This window comes from Mirounga leonina, unplaced genomic scaffold (assembly GCF_011800145.1).
Source record: "Mirounga leonina isolate KUSES-001 unplaced genomic scaffold, KU_Mleo_1.0 Mir_53, whole genome shotgun sequence".
Lineage (NCBI taxonomy): Eukaryota > Metazoa > Chordata > Mammalia > Carnivora > Phocidae > Mirounga > Mirounga leonina.
Window position 1 is genome coordinate 2383493 of NW_023270807.1, and position 14249 is coordinate 2397741.

Sequence of the window (14249 nt, forward strand, 5' to 3'; positions counted from 1 at the left end):
GCGCCTGGGTGGCTCAGTCATTAAGCATCTGCCTTCGGCTCAGGTCATGATCCCGGGGTCCTGGGATCGAGCCCCGCATCGGGCTCCCTGCTCCGGGGGAAGCCTGCTTCTCCCTCTCCCACTCCCCCTGCTTGTGTTCCCTCTCTCGCTGTGTCTCTCCCTCTCTATCAAAAAAATAAATAAAATCTTAAAAAAAAAAAGAAGTAGGAATAATGAGACAACTATAATAATGCTAGTATCTACCTCCTGGTGTTATGTGAGTTAAAACACGTGGCACACTGAGAGTGCTCTGAACCTGTTTGGGGGCAAAGATCTGAAACTGCGTCTAGTCTGTTGCAGAGATGAGACAGATCTTCGTGCTGCCCCCTCCCCAGAGAGATGATGGAATCTCCTATGTTGCTGGGATGGAGAACACTTGGAAAAGGGCAGAGTCACAAGAAGGCAGGAACTGATGGGTGAACAGGTCAGGGAAAGGGATGACAAGCCACTAGGGACAGGACCTCAGAAATCAAGTCCAGAGGGCATAGGGGAGGGGGTGGGAGTGGGGAAAGGTCACACGAGTTGGGGCTGACAATGGCGATGTCCTAACTGCAGGAGAGGGACAGCTTCTAGCGGAAATGTCCCATGTTCCAGCTGAGGAAACGGGCCAAGAGAGGGGCATGATGCGATCAGAAGCTTACAGCAGGTAGTGCAAAGCTGGGAAAATATTGGCAGGACTCCTAGTCCCATGCTGTAGCCCCGGTAGGAATCTTCAGAACATGGTTTCTGTTGCCGGAGAAATGAAAAACACCTGGATACTAAAATAATGGGTGTCATTAAAAGGTTCTTTGGGGACCTACCATTGTTTTCAATACTTCCAAGACTCGGAATGCAAACCGGGGCAGCCACTGTGGAAACCAGTATGGTGGTTCCTCAAAAAATTAAAAATAGAACTACCCTAGGACCGATTAATGGCACTACTGGATATTTACCCAAAGAAAATGAAAACACTAATTTGAAAGGATATCTGCACCCCTATGTTTATTGCAGCATTATTTATAATAGCCAAGATATGAATGCAGCCCGAGTGTCCATCAAAAGATGGATAGAGAAAGAAGATGTGGCACGTATATATACAATGGACTATTATTCAGCAATAAAAAAGAACGAAATCTTGCCATTTGCAATGACATGGATGGAGCTAGAGAGTATCATGCTAAGTGAAATAAGCCAGTCAGAGGAAGACAAATACCATATGATTTCACTCATTTAAGAAACAAAACATAGGAACAAATGGAAAAAAAGAGAGAGAGAGAGAGAAACCAAGAAACAGACTCTTAGAGAAGAAACTATAGAGAAGAAACTGATGGTGACCAGAGGGGAGGCAGGTAGTGGTGATGGATGAAACAGGTGAAGGGGATTAAGAGTGCACTTGTCATGATGCGCACTGAGTGATGTATAGAACTGTTGAATCAATATATTTGCACCTGAAACTAACATAACACCATATGTTAACTACACTGGAATTAAAAAAAAAAAAAAGACTTCAACTCACCCTACCACCATCCCTGCCCTGTAAATAGGAAGCTGTTATTGAAGGAAGACATTTTCTAATATGGATTGCTTCTTACACGGTGCCCAGCACCATGCTAGAAAATTTACAAAACCCTATCAAGCAGGTTCTATTCCTACCCCCATTCTGCAGATGAGGAAAGCAAGGCTTAACAAGACTGAGGAGTTTGACCAAGGTTGCGGCTAATAAGTAGCAGAGACAGGATTTGAACTCAGGTCCTTCTGGCTGCAAAAACTGGGCCCTTTATGCTACACCAGTGATTTCCAATGTGGGTGCTTATGGCCCATGAGCTGTGTGGGAAGTAACATTAGAATGTCTATTTATTTATTTTTTTAATATTTATTTATTTCTTAGAGAGAGAGAGTGTGTGTGCGCACATGAGGGGAGGAGCAGAAGAAGAGAGAGGGAACCCCAAGCAGACTCCTTGCTGGTGAGGGGCCCAAAGCAGGACTTGATCTCTCAACCCTGAGGTCATCACTTGAGCTGAAATCAAGAGTCGGACTGGAGGTAGGAAACCTGAGCTGGTCTGGTGGCTCTCTGGTCATCCCAGACACAGGCTTCTTCTGTATTTCTGCTCTACTATCCTAGAACATGGCTTTTTCCTCCAAGTCACCTCACCGTTGAACTCCAGGCAGTGAGGAAAGGTAAAAAGGATACATGCCCCCAACCCATTCATCCCCTTTTAAGGAGTTTTCCTGAAGTTTCTGCTTACAGATCACTGGCCGCATTTTCCTTTTGCCTGGGCACAGTGATGCTAAAATTGAGGTTCTGTCACTGAGCAAGGAAGGGGAATGGGTTTGGGGTAGTAACTAGCAGCCTCTGCCCCAGTCTCCAAAGGCAAGAGGGCATCTTGGGTCAGAGAACGCAAGACAGGACCAGAAATCAAAAGACAGGTTCTGACCTTGATTGAGTCCCTGCCACTGAGTAAGTCCAAGAGCCTCTGAGGGCCTCAGCCCCGAACAGGGGCGGGGGAGGGGGGAGGGTCAGGTGACGTGACACTGTGAACGGCTTCGGAGACCATAAAACACTATTCCCATGGAAGGAGTGATGTTTCTGCTACTGCTGTCATTAAACCCAAGAATGGCCAGCTATTTGCTGCAGGGAGGAAGGTGGAGGGGCCTGGAGGGAGAGGGAGGACAGCATGGCTGGGACAAACAGAAAGGGGATAGAGATGCTGCGGGGACTCAGGTGCACTTGGGGAACATGCTGCAAGCAGGACTCGGTTCCCCCAGGGCCTTGTGCCCCAGGACGTGTAAAGCCCGGAGTCTGGCAAAGGCCCCACGCTGCCTTCTTCAGCCCTCAGGGCCTCAGACAAGGAGGCAAACAAACAGGACACCTGGGGGAGGCCCAAACACCCAGGAGAGAAGGGAAGGCCTCCGGGGGAAGAAACCAAGGTCTGGGTCCCCACAGGGCCAAAATAACTTGCTGATTGAGTCAATAAGGCCAACACATTGGTCAAGCCAGTGGGGGAGAAACCGAAACCCCAGCCAGATCTATTATTTAGCAGTTTGTCACCAAGCAAAAATATAAGTCCTAACCCCAACTGCAGGGTTGTTTGGTGTCAGGAGTCACCTTGGGTCAGCCCGAGCCAAGTCAAATGTTTTAGATCAGCTCTCCCCACGGTGCCCAATAGGGCAGCTGGAGGTGGGCTCCTGATGCTGGGGAAAGGGGCGACCTCTTCTCTAGGCCCCCAGGCCCTACGGCCTTGCAAACAGCTCCTTCCCTAACGGGGGTGGTGGGATACTAGGGGTGCACTTGAAGAACGCTGATGCCACGGTCCGCACGCAAATATTTGCTGAAGGCCTACCGTGCACGCATGAGCCCGGGGTAGGGTGGCTTTTGCTCCAGAAGCTGTGAGCTTGCTGCTTGGGGCCTCTTCTTGGTGCTGGGGTGCAGCCCATTCCCCTCCAGGTCCCTGGCAGTGCTAGCTATGGAAAGTCGGCCGTTCAGAGTTCAAAAACTAATTGGGAACAGCCCGTGGAGGCCAGGGGACGAGGCAGGGGGGCGCGGGATAAATCACAAGCAGCGTAGAGAATTATAAATCTAGTTGCATAGTCCCTCTGGTTTGGCACAGATGAAGTGTGTAAATCAAGCTTCCGTAGTTCTGCTCTCTAGCTCACCATTCCCTCCACTCAAGACGTGAACCAGAACTCGAAAAAAGAAGTGTTGTCGAAGTAAACGTCAATGCAGAAAAGAACACGCATGTTAAGTATAAAGCAGCTTGGAGAAACTTCCCCAAGTGAACACACCCAGATAACAGCATCTTTGAGATCAGGAAGCAGCAAATTGTCGGCCCCCTCAAGCCCCTTTCTAATAATCCCTCCCCAAGGAGTAACCCTATCCTGACCCCCTGCACCATACATCGTTTTGCCTGTTTTTGAACTTCATAGAAATGGAATCCTCCAGGACGTTCTCATTTGCGTCTGGCCTGTTTCACTCACCATCGCAGCGGTGAGATACGCTGTGTGTGCTTGTCACTTATTCTCACAGCTGTATAGCATCTCGTTGTGGGAACAGACAACACTCTGTCCACTCCACTGTGGATGGACTTTGGGGCTGTTTCCAGTTGGGAGCTATCACAAAAGCGCGGCTACTAAAAACAGGGCTTTCTGGGGCGCCTGGGTGGCTCAGTCGTTAAACCTCTGCCTTCGGCTCAGGTCATGGTCCCAGGGTCCTGGGATCGAGCCCCGCATCAGGCTCCCTGCTTGGCGGGGAGCCTGCTTCTCCCTCTCCCACTCCCCCTGCTTGTGTTCCCTCTCTCGCTGTCTCTCTCTCTCTCTCTCTGTTGAAAAATAAATAAAATCTTAAAAAAAAACGGCTTTCTTTTCACAATCGGGTTCCATGGCCTTCCTTTTTTTTTAATGTTTTATTGTAGGAAAATATGTATAATATAAAATTTGTCATCTTAACCATTTTTAAGTGTATAATTCAGTGGCATTAATTCCAGTCACAGGGTTGTGCAAGCATCACCACTATCTATTTCCAAAATGTTTTCATCATCCCAAACAGAAAATCTGTATCCGTTAAGCAGTAAACCCTTCATTTCCCCTCCCCTCAGGCCCTGGTCACCTCTATTCTAGTTTCTGAGTCTATGAATTTGCCTTTTTCTTGGCAACACACAGAAGTGGAACCACATAACATTGGTCCCTTTGTGACTGGCTCCTTTCACGGAGCATCATGTTTTCAAGATTCATCCATGCTGTAGCATGGATCTGAACTTCCCTCCTTCTGAATGGCCAAACCAGAGTCCATTGTATGGGTACAGCACATTTTGTCTATCCATTCATCTACCCATGGACACATGGGTGGTTTCCACCTTTAGGATGTTGCGAATAATGCTGCAGTGAACATTGGCATGCCTCTTCCAGAGGACCTGGCGAGCAGGGAACTGAGATGGGTCCTCACACAGCCAGTACTAAACTGTCAGGGGAATGCAGTGAGATGCTTATCCCCAGGCTACAGGTAATCAAACGGAGGTTTGGAGAAGTCAGGGATCTTTCCCAGGGTCAAGGGGCTGATGGAAGTGTCTGAGACCATCACTCAAATCCTGAAATCAGAACTCGGACCCCAAGCCCAAGGTTTTTATACACACAACACACACACCTACGCACACATTTCTCTCTTGCAACTCTTCTGGTCACAGAAGAAGTTAGATTTGGTTTGCAGCCCAATTCTTGCTTTAGTTCCAGGTAGAAAATCTTCCCCTGGAGCCGCTAAACCCCTACTTGGGCTTTCTTTTTTTTCTTGCTTTGCTTTTCTTTTCTTTTTCCTCCCTCTTTCCTGGCAAACAGCCCAGGGCAAGAGAACAAGAGAAGCTTCTTGGCCACCTCCACTTAACCCTTAAACTTTGTGCTGTTGTTTTGTTTTTTGGGTTTTTTTTTTTTAAGCTACAAGTTTTGTCACACCTCTGCCCTCCTGCCGCCAGGCCCCCTGAGTGGCCCAAGGCTCCAGCTACATTTCTAAGTTCTTCTCTTGGCACAAACAACAGATATCTAAGACCTAATTAGATTTTTATTCAAGGGACATGGAGAGAACCACTTGACTCAAAGTGTCCTCTTTCTCTGCCCTGCCAGAGTCAATTTCGGTAAAAGACACCTACTGTATGTTGAGGCTGCCTGCGGTTTTGTTCTGGGAAGTGATACAGTCCCTGTCCCCAGGGGTGGCCCTGTCTGGCTGGAGGGGAGGGAGAGGGGGGCAGGCCACAGATGGAGAGGAACGATGGAGCCGCAGAGCCGGTGAAGTGGGATTCTGATGGTACAGGAATGCTGCTCAGGGATCTGGAGAGACGATGGGGACACCAGAGGGGACATCCCCAGACATCTCCTACCAAAGGCTCTAGTCATTCACCATGCAGAGGTCGCTTGAACGAGCTAGGCCGCAGGGACAGGGAGCCCCAGACGCGGACAACCCCCAGGGGCCTGCCCAAGCCACGCTCGGGCTCTAAAATAAGGCCCGCCTGCGCACAAGCACAAACCCGGTGGCCCGCGGGGCGCGGGTTCCCAGCCCCCTCCGCATGCAGGTAATACTCGCCTCCGCGCTGAACAGGGGCTTCGGGCCTCCGGCCGAGCTGCAGCAAAATCCCGCGAAGCGGCGGGCCGGGGAGGGGGGCATCCGCGACGCGGCCCTGGGTGGGGGTGGGGGTGGGGGTGGGGCCGGCCAGGGTCCCCCCCCCCACCCCCCCCCCCCAGGCCTCTCTGGCCCCGCTGCCCCGCGCCGCGCCGGCCTCTCTCTCCCCGCCCCACCCGGGCCGACAAGGCGCCTTTCAGGAGCCTCCGCCCCCCATGGAAAGTCCCCGCGCGGTCTCCGGGGCGGCGGGCGTCTGCTGCCCTCGAGGCCAGGGATTCCGCGCCCCCGACGAGGTGCAGGGGCAACGCGCCCGCAGGCGCCGGGACCCGCCGGGACCCGCCGGGCCTGCCCGCCGCTCGCCGCCCCGGGAGCGCGCAGCCTCTGCCCGCCGGCCCCAGGGGCCCCGAGCCGCGAGCCCGGCCGGCCGAGGGAGCCCCGCTGCCTCCTCCCCTGCTCGGGCCCGTCGCAGAACTACAGTGCGTAGAACTTCAATTAATCAGATACCTACACGTGTGTAAGGGTCGCATCATGCCTACATTCGTTCGTATCACACATAATACCAACTCCGTTCTTCTCCTCCTTCTCCTTCTCCTTCTCCTCCTTCTCCTTCTTCTCCCTTCTCCTTCTTTTCCTTTCTTCTTTACTCCTCCTTGGGGACCCACCTCAGTATCATCCACTCTCGGGAAACCCAAATCCAGAACCTAGAATTAACTCTTTTGTATTTTTCCCCATGTTCTTATTAGCATATGCAAATATTTCTTTCTGCATTTACATATACAGAAATGCATATACATGGCACCTTGCTAGACAGATTTTTCCGTATCACAGGAGCTGTTATGGTTGTATAGTGGTATTATTTATTTATTTATTTACATACAATAAAACTCGCATTCCCAGTGTTTTACTACCATGAGCGAGGGTGTGATAAAACCCTGTTGCATATCTGTGTGTGCCCAGGAGTCGGATTGCTGGGGTCAAGTGGCCCTGGGTTTAATTTTAGAAGATACTGCAGATTGCTTTTGCCAAAGGTCGTTCCTCTCCCCTCCCTGCCAACGCCGAGTGAGGATGCCCTTTCCCGGACAGCCAGCAGCAAGGGGTGCCACAGGTGCTTAGTGATTTTAGCAGGTAGGACCCCCGGAGGTATCTCCCTGTCACTTTAACTTGTACTTCCTTGACCCCTTAATGAACTTGAGTGCATTTTCATCTGCTTTGGGGCTACTTGGCTTTGCTTTTTAGGGAAAACTGCAGCCTCCTGATACATCTTTATATGATTTAAGCGTGGAAATTCCCATTCACCCAGAACCGCTGGAGAAGGAGGTGCTAGGGTGAATGGAATGATCTAGTTAGTAGAGTGCTCCCTCATTTGTCACACCCAATTATGAGCTTTCAAAAGATGAGATCATAGGCAGATATTTGTAGTATTGGGACTGTAACAAACAGGAGAAGCATGTGGGGAATGAAAAGTGAGTGGGCACTGGGGCCACTTACTAGATGTGTGCTATTGGGTAATCACCTAACTTCTTTGAGTCTCAGTTTGTTCATCTGTGAAACAGGGATAACGATGATAGTGCTGCTTACATCTTTACGGTTGTTGGAAGCATGGCAGTAATTTATGTAAAGAACCTGGGCATAGCTAATGGTCAATAAGTGCTGGTCAGTTATGATAAGCATGGTTTAGACTCTCCTCTGGTGTTTGTTTTTAAGTAGGCTCTGCACCCAGCATGGAACCCAACGGGGGCTTGAACTCATGACCGTGAGATCAAGACCTGAGCTGAGATCAAGAGTCGGAGGCTTAACGGACCGAGCCACCCAGGTGCCTCTCCTCTGGTGTTCAGATAGGCCTGTCAGAAGCCTAGGGTTAGCCTGAATGTCAGTCGACATTGTGTGGCCCTGGGTAAGATGAATTCTTTAAGTTTCCTGTGGGCCCAGTGATCAGACTCACATAAACCAGGGCTTTGCAACCTCGGCCTATTCACATTTGGAGCAGGATAACTCTTTGTTGTGGGAGGCTGTCCTGCGCTTTGTAGGATGTTTAGCAACATCTCTGGCTTCTACCCACTGAATGTCAATAGCACACCCTACTTCCCTAGTCATAACAATCAAAAATGTTCCCAGACCTGGCCAAATGTCCCCAGAAGGACAAAACTGCCTGTGGTTGAGAACCACTGATCTAAATCCTCCCCGGGAGAAAGGTCTTGAGGCTTTATATAACAAGGGGAGAAGCCCCTCCCTTGCCTCTGCTCCTTCTCCATGGGGCAGCCCCCCACGCTTCCACTCCCAGGGTGTCTAAATGGTGTAAATGGCAGCCAGGTCTGAGCAGGGCACATCTGGGTGGGGAGGAGCAGATGGGGTATCTTTCCTATGGATGTCCTTAAACTTCTCAGCATGGGCACAGCAGAGAAGTGGGCATACTGTACTTAACAGGTGCCCTCCAAAGCCGTCCCCAGGTAGGAACTGCAGTGTCCTACAGACCAACTGGAGGCTGAGTGAGCCCCGATGATGTCACAGAGTGACGACAGACAAACCAAGATCTGTAAGTTTTTTCTTTTGCAAGATGCTCTTCCCTCTCTTCCTCCCATCCCCCACCCCCACCCCCATGCTGTAGACTTGACCCAGGCTAAGCCATGGGCTTTCACCAGAGCCACAGTTTTAATTCTAACTTGTCTGTGGCTGACCTGATAATCTAGATTTTCAGCCCCTGTGTCACATATGTTCCACTCCTGTTTCAGATAGGACGTTTCATCCTCACTGCAAACCCTTCATGGCCCGAAACACAATTCCTTATCTTTCCTGCTGATTCAATGCAAGTCAACACATACTTACTGAGTGCCATAGCAAAAAGTGCTAGTTGCTTCCTGATGTCAGTCTTTCCCTTCTTCAGTATTAACAGAGTCCTGGGCAACACACCCAGCTAAAAAACTACATTTCCAGGCCTCCCTGGCAGCTTGGTGTAGCATGTGACTAAGTTTTGGTCAACAAGGCATAAGCAGAGGGTGACAGAGGACTTCCAGGTGAGTGCCTTAAAAGGGCAGGGGTGCATATACCCTTTTTGTCCTTTTGCCCTTTCTCCCTCTCTCTTCCTGGAATTCAGATGAAATGGGTGGAACTCCAGTTGCCATTTTGGGCCATGAGGAGAATTTGAGGATGACAGAGCAGGAAGGTAGAGGATCCCAGTGACTGTGGAGCTACTCCACCTTCCCTGGAGCTGTGAGAGAAGAAAGCCCTGTGTGTTTAAGCCGCTGTGAGTGGACTTTGTTATCAGCAAACTGAAACAAGTGGCCTACTGCCCCGCCCCAGTCCACACATCTGTCTTAGCCATTCTCCAACGTTCCCTGTCAGCAGATGCCAAATACCTTGGCGTTGTCATCGATTCATCCTCTTTCTCCAGCCAGTCAGCCACCACGACCTGTCAGTTTCTGCACTAAGCACCTCCTGTACCCATCTGTCTTTTCCTCTTCATCATTTTCCGCTTGGTGAGGGTAGGCAGGATACGAGCAGCTGGGATGCCCAACTAGGCTGGGAGACGCCACAAGGGGCAGGCATGGGGGTGATACAGTTGTTTGATCAGTTAGGATTTTTGTTTACCCTGTGTGCTCAGGACCAGCACAGTGCCAGACATTTAGTAAGCAATCAAGAAAAAAAAATCTGGGGGATTAACGGACTAATTAACTTGATATACACACACGTACATGCATAGATATGGCCTCTCTTTTTGTCATTCATGCGCACACACATTACCTTTCTTTCTGGAGACACCAGGTTACAAAGAAAACCCTCAAGAGTTTGCTGTTGACTAGAGCCATGTCACTTGTAAGAAGGACAAAATATGTATGCGGTCCGCTGGAAACCCAGGCCTGCTACTAGAAATAAACTAACCCCTTGTTGAAATCACACAGGAAAACTGAAGGGAGGTGGGGACACGGGTGGCAGGAAAAATGCCTGAGATCTTACACAGCTTGTGCAAACAGAATGACGGGGCTGGGAAGCCCTGGGAGTCTAGGAATTAATAGCCCCGCCGAGGCTCCGGGGCTCCGGAGATGGAGCTATTTAAAGCCAAGAAATGTCATTTCCACCCACAGAGGCTACCCCAGTTGCATTATCTGGACCCTCTTCAGCCCCGGTGTTCTGGCAGCCTCCATGGCCTGACCTCCCAGTTGGGGCTTACAGCCAACGTGTCGTCACTGCTCTGTGGGAGGGGGGGTTGACCTTAGCCTCTCCCGGATCCTTCTCCTCCTCCTCTCTGCTCAGGCCCCAGGACAGCTGAATGGAGACTCAGGGCCTGGTCCACACCTCAGCACAGAGGTTGCTGCCCACACAGAGAGGCCAGCCAGCCCAGCAGGGTGGGTCTAGGCCCAGGGTGGGGGAGATGGGGTCTGGAGACAGAGACTTTTGCCCACCAGGATCATCTCCTTGTCTTGCTCTGTGACCACAGGCCATTTGCTTACCCTCTCCAGGCCCCCATTTCCTCACCTGGACTGGGAAATGAAAGAATCTTCCTCTCCTCGTTCTGTTTCTGGGGGAGGCCACAGGAGGGTAAGGGGAGTTTTTTGAAGCTTTGAGAAGAAAAGCACCATAGAAATCCAGGTATTAACCTGCAGCTCCTTCCCTCCTCCCCTCCAACTCAAGGTAACCCGGGAACACTTCCTCTGGAGGTAAGAAGCCAGGAGGCTCATGTTTGAAGTGTCCGTGGGCTCCAGAGTGTGTGACAGAGCCATCAAGCCCAAGGTCCCAAGAGCCCAGGTTCACATTCTTGCCCGGCATGTGAGGTGAGAACTTCACATTCTGTCTGCTCTCATCTCTCATATCTGCTCTGGCTGATGTTCCTGCAGCCCAGGGGAGGAGGTGGACTCAGAAGCCTGGAATATTCCAAGTCAGGTCTGCCCCGCAGGTGTCTGATGCCCAGCAATGGCTGGGCTCATTTCCTGAAGCTGAGGTCTGACTAGTGCAAAGCACAGTGGTGCCCAGTGGGTTTCTAAGGAAGGTGTAGTGGAATGCTGGGCACACTCCAGCTTCAAGTCTCCCCGAATTCATTGCTGAGCTTGCCCATTGCCACCACTCAAGGGGCAACGGGGAGCTAGGAAATCGCCTTTTTTTTTTTTGAAGGTAACCAGTGGAAACGAAAACTTGTAGGCCCTTCTTCTCTCCTATGCCCCCTTCTCTTAACAAATCTTGGCATTTCTCTCATTTCATTTTTTTATTGTAAATTCTAGACACATTAAAAGGTATGTATCAGTCAGAACATGCTAGATTATGTGGCAGTACCAAACAACCCTGATATCTTCTTAGTGGCTTCACGCACTTCTGCTTCTGCTACATGTCCTTGAAGGATGAACAGGGGGCTCTGCTCAGGAAATCACTCAGGGACCCAAGCTGATAAGACAGCCACCATCCCAAACATTGTCAGAAGCAAAAGAGAAATCCGGAGGGTCTCAAAAGGCAATTTAATGCTCTAGCCAGAACTAGTCAGTCACAGGGCTTCCCCCGACCACAGGGAATCAGGTGGTGCAATTCTTCTAACACTTAGAAGGGAAAGGGGCCACAAATGTCTGGAGAACAACAATCATAATGACCACGAAATAAAGAATGACATCACTAACACCGCGTATCCATGCCACCCAACCTAGCAAATATCACTTTGCCAATCCGGGTGAGACCCTCTGTGCACCTGACTCAACTATATCTCTCTCTGCTCCCTGCTCCACTGAGGCGACCGTTCTCCTGAGGTTGATGTTTATCATTCTCTATATTTTACCATATATTGTTTATATCAATATATAGTACCTGTATCCATATATAGTAAAATATATACATATACACATATTACATACACCCTTTGCAGAGGGGTGAACTGGGTCCTCAGTTGCCGCTCAGCCTGTCCTGAGGCCTAATACATTAGGTCGAATACACCGTATGTTTTGCACTTAAAGATCATGTAAGGGGTATATCAAACTGTATATACCCATCAGCAACTTTCTTTTTTGATCTGGTCCATGTTTTTGAGAATCATCCACATCGACGGGTGAAGCTGTGATCGATTGTGTGACTATCACGATGTCCATTGCGGATGGGCATCTAGGTTACCTGTAACTTTTCAGGATTACATATCGCCGTGCTCTGAGCATTCCTGTGCGTGAGCAGAGTGAAGACTAGGGAGGGCATCTTCCACTTGGCGAGAGATTGCCAAACAGCTCTCCCACATGGCTGGACCAAGCCACGCTCCGTTGGCTGTACATAAGCCTCTGGTCTCTCTCCATCAGCACCTGGTACTGTCTGATGAGGCGGAGCATCTCCCCCATAGTTTTCATGAAATTGAACTCATTCATCACTCTATAAATGTTTATCAAACAGCAACTGTGTGCCAGGCCAGCCAGAAGCTGGGAATAATGAAGAGGGACAGTTCTCGGCCCCCACCCTCAGCGAGCTTGCAGTCTGGTCCAGGGAAGAGAGATTCACTTATTCAGGAATCATTAGAATAGACTGGAGAGCATAAATGGGCGAATTAAAATTATCCACCCTGCTACCTACAGGGAGCACTTTTTTTTCTTCTTCTTTTTTAAGGCCACACTTCTGAGTTCAGGGCAAGTCAAAGAAGCTAGGCATTTGGGCAGAAGGACAGGGCTCAGCATCCAAGGGGCCCAGACACCTTGAGCCATAGCTCAGGTAAGATGTCCCCAAGGTGGTAGCCCATCAGGCAAGAAGACCACTGCCCCATGGCTTCTGGAACAGAGTGGCTAGGAAGCTCAGAGCAACAGACATGGTCTGATAAATCAACCTTGAGTCATAGTGCCCCCGCATTCAGGGTTTCAAGGAGGAGCCTTCCACTCTCCAGGTCAGTGATGGGCAATACGGGGCAGGGAGCTGGGGTGTGAGGGAACTGTAATCCCAGCAGTAGGGATGGCAATGGTCATATTAAAGCACTCCTACAAGATAGGCTGGGTGAGGAATCGAGTGTGTCTGCTTGATTTGGGCCTGAATCTCTGGGTAGGAAGATCAGGTTGGAGGCAAGGCCAGACAATGCAGAGTCATTTCAGCCATGTGGTTTGAGGAGCCTTCTCAAGTTGATCGTCGGGCTTAGAAGAGAAGATGGCTCTTGGCTATCACTCTAGGTACAGCTTAACTTAGTAAATCAATCCACAAATGTAGATGAATCCAGGTACGAGCAGGACATGACTCTAGACTCTGCATGGGATGTAAAATCATTTTTAAAAAACCACCTTCATCAGAGGATAATTTACATACGATAAAACGCAACCATTTTAAGTATACAGTTTGATGAGTTTTAATCAGTGCATACATTTGTGTAAGCACCACCACAAGCGAGATACAGAATCCTTTAAGATCCCTGTCATTTTTCTCAAGGAGTCATCACTGCAAGATACAGACACTTAAGAAAGATAGTGAACTATACAAGGCAACAAAGCATTCAGTTCCAATAATTGGCACAAATTATGGGGGCTGGGCACTGAAGGGAAGTGTCTGGTCCTAATGTAAATACACTTGGGGCTGGGGGATCTCCATCACCCACAGAGGGTCGGGGAGAATCAGGCCAGTTTCCACAAGCCTAGGTTTTCCCAAAATATCTCAGCAGCCTGAAATGCCACCATGAGTCACCCCTTTGGTTTAAAACGTTTGGTATTCGCTCTGGAATACCTATATTAAAATGCACAGAAATGGGGCTCCTGGGTGGCTCAGTCGGTTAAGCATCTGACTCGTGATTTCGGCTCAGGTCATGATGTCAGGGGGGTCCTAAGATGGAGCCCAGCATTGGACTCCGCACTCAGCAGGGAGTCTGCTTGAGATTCTCTCTCCCTCTGCCCCTCTCCCCACACGCACTTTATCTCTGTCTCTCAAATAAATAAATCTTTTTTTAAAAATGCACAGAAATGACCTGACAGCCTTTGAAATGTGTGGAAAGCCAGACCTCCACTAACATGTAGAATCAGTTGTCAGATTTGCCGGCTACCCCTCAGGAGAGGGTACGGCTGCTCGGGACGAATGGAGACATAGACAAAGCAGCAGCTCAGGGTCCTCTAATCCTTGTCTTTTCTCTCCTCTTCTTTCCTTTCCTTCCTTCCTTTCTTTTCTCTTTCTTTCTTTCTTTCTTTCTTTCTTTCTTTCTTTCTTTCTTTCT

The 14249-nt window shown here is 49.7% G+C and overlaps 1 long non-coding RNA gene across 1 annotated transcript in view; it reads left to right on the forward strand.

Moving 5' to 3' along the window:
* Window positions 1-6489: 6489 nt before the first annotated feature.
* The window catches only part of LOC118000639, a 10742-nt gene continuing 2982 nt past the window's right edge, over window positions 6490-14249 (forward strand). The window contains exons 1-2 of the long non-coding RNA XR_004676515.1: window positions 6490-6594; window positions 10745-10884. This is a non-coding gene — a long non-coding RNA (uncharacterized LOC118000639). The remainder of the gene's footprint in view (window positions 6595-10744; window positions 10885-14249) is intronic.